Here is a 2,780-nt window from a genome sequence, read left to right as displayed (position 1 = left end):
ACTGTTTGGTGGACTTTTGTCTTATATTACTTAACTGATCCATTGGGTTGCATAGAAATACATTTTAGTCCATGAGTGTACAGTAGTGAACTATGTATGCTGTATACCTGGTCTTGATTTCAGCTGCAATTCCATCAACCCTCCCACCCCCCAAAGATTTATCAGGAGTCCTTTATCAGGCACAAGCCCCAGTGGGATGAAGAGGAGTTGTACCAAGAGCATAAACATACTTTGGATTAGCATTTATGAAGTGCCATTTGGATGTTCTACAATAGGCATCAGAACATTTTGGACTAGCCCACCATTCCTTATATAAAAGAAACAGATATGGAATACTTTCAAGAATCAATTTGTTATTTATTTTGAAGCACTACAGCGCTGAGAAGCTGCTCATTTAAATGAACAGAAAGAAGAATGAATTTCATTATTCTCCAATTAACACCTTCACTTGATGAAGTCCTCCAAACACTTTCCATTCATGGAGTTGGTTCCTGTGATTCACGGTTACAAGGTTATTTCTGCTCCCCTCCCAACTTTCCCTGCAAATTCCCTGAAAAAATTTATTCCCAGACCCACATGATCCAGTAGTAACTCAGGTCTGCAGTAAGGAGGGGAGAAGGTGCAAAATCGGCTTCTCTCTCCCATTACTCTCTCACATCATGATGGAAATGCAGGCAAATGGAAAATCCAAAGCTGTTTGAGGCACATAATACGAACATGAAACATGAGAAGCGTGAAAAAAGATCAAAATTCCGAAGTGAGAAATGGAATGTTTAAATATTGCAATCCTGCAAGTGAGAGAACTAAAGTGGACTGGATTAGGACATTTTGTGTCAGAAAATTATCGTGTTTTACTCAGAAATTACAAACACTGAAGAAACCATGTTGTTCTAATAGTGAGGCAAGATGTAGCCCAGGCAGTCAAAGCTATAATGCAGTCTGATGGAATAATATCAGACTTCATGAAAAGACTATCAATACATCTACATTCAAATTTATGCCCCAGATACAGATGCTACTGAGAAATTGAAAGCTTTTATGCAAGAGTCCAGGAAGAAATTAATCACATACCCAAACAAGACTTGCTGATAATCATAGGGGACTGGAATGCATAAGCAGGAAACAAAACAATCAAATATTTTTGGCAGATTTGGGCTTGGCCTATGAAATGAAACAGGAGAGTGGTTTGAAGACAACAAATTGTTCACTGCAAACACATTTCAGGCACCCACACAGATGATAGTATACATGGACATCACTGGATGGCCAGTACAGAAATCAAATAGATGACATAACTGGAAGAAGATGGAGACGCTCTATTCTCTCTAATAAAACAAGACCAGGAGCCAACAGTGGTACAGACCATGACTTGTTAATATCAAAGATTAGAATAAAGCTGAAGAAAAACACCAAAACATTTATAGTGCCCAAATACAATTTAAGCAACACTCCTGAAGAGTTCAAAGAATAGATTTGTATTACTAAATTCAAGTGAATCAGAAGAACTATGGGTTAAAACCAGAGATATTATCAAGGAAGAATGTACAAAGATTATTCCTGTATAACTGATAAAATATTTAAATTGCTAGACAACAAGAAGCAAAAGTAAAAAGTGACAGAAACAGAAATCTAAATGCAGAGCTCAAGAAACTGGAACTTAGAGACAAAAAAAATCTATTATAACAACCAGTGTAAAGGAACAGAAGAGAACCACACAAAAAAAAGGAAGAATAAGAGATCTGTTCCATAAAATCCAAGATCTCAAAGAAAAATTTAAAGCATCATTAGGCATGCTGCAAGATCATCCTGGAAACACATTATGAGAAGATAAGCGTCACTGGAAAAGACAATAATCCTGGGAAAAACAAAAGGCAGTAGGAAATGAGGAAGATCCAACATGAGACAGATTGACTCAGTTAAGGAAGCAGCAGCCCTCAATTTGGAAGACTTTGAGCAAGACCATTAATGACAGGATGTATTGGAGTCATTAATGCATACAGTCGCCATTGAGTCAGAAGCATCTTGACGGCTCTTAACACACACATTCTTCCATCATGGGATCTTGCCGACAGAAGAAACACAGGGCGATGTTGGCCTTTTCTCCCCCGAACCACATGACTGTTAGATGATGCGGGTCCCATAACACCAGGAATAAACTCCCAGGCTCTCCAAGACAACCAGTTGGACACAGGATGCAGGAATAGGCAGACCACTGGTCTGATCCCGCACGTCGCTAAACCTTACTGGAGTTGTAAAGGACTGCTGGGGGACAGAAACACTGGAAGCATGCACAACTGTCAATATATTTAAGCTTAATTAAGATACCTTTGAAAAAAATGAAAATTATGATTGATTGATTGATTGATTGATTGATTGATTGATTGATTGATTGATTGATTGATTGATTGATTGATTGTATTTGTATACCGCACTCCCCGAAGGCTCAGGGCGGTTTCCAACAAAATAAAAATTTAAAACATCATATATATATAAGTTAATTAAAAATACATAAAATATTAGACTAAAGATGGCTTCAGCTATTCTATTCCCCCTTTTATGAACCCACGGGAGGCCAGATGTTTGCTTTTTATTGCAGTTGATATCATCCCCGGTTGGTTAGCAACGTCATGGCGGAACAGGTCCAGCTTTTACAGGCTCCCTCCCAAGGAAACTTTGTAAATCCTCCGCAGGGCCCTGATCTCTCACCTGGAAGCCTGTTGTTCCAATTCAGGTAGGGGCTAGAGCTCGTGAAAAAAAGCCCTGGCCCTTGTAGAGGCCAG

Source organism: Sphaerodactylus townsendi, linkage group LG01, assembly GCF_021028975.2.
Source record: "Sphaerodactylus townsendi isolate TG3544 linkage group LG01, MPM_Stown_v2.3, whole genome shotgun sequence".
Classification (NCBI taxonomy): Eukaryota; Metazoa; Chordata; class Lepidosauria; order Squamata; family Sphaerodactylidae; genus Sphaerodactylus; species Sphaerodactylus townsendi.
This window is presented reverse-complemented; position numbering follows the sequence as displayed.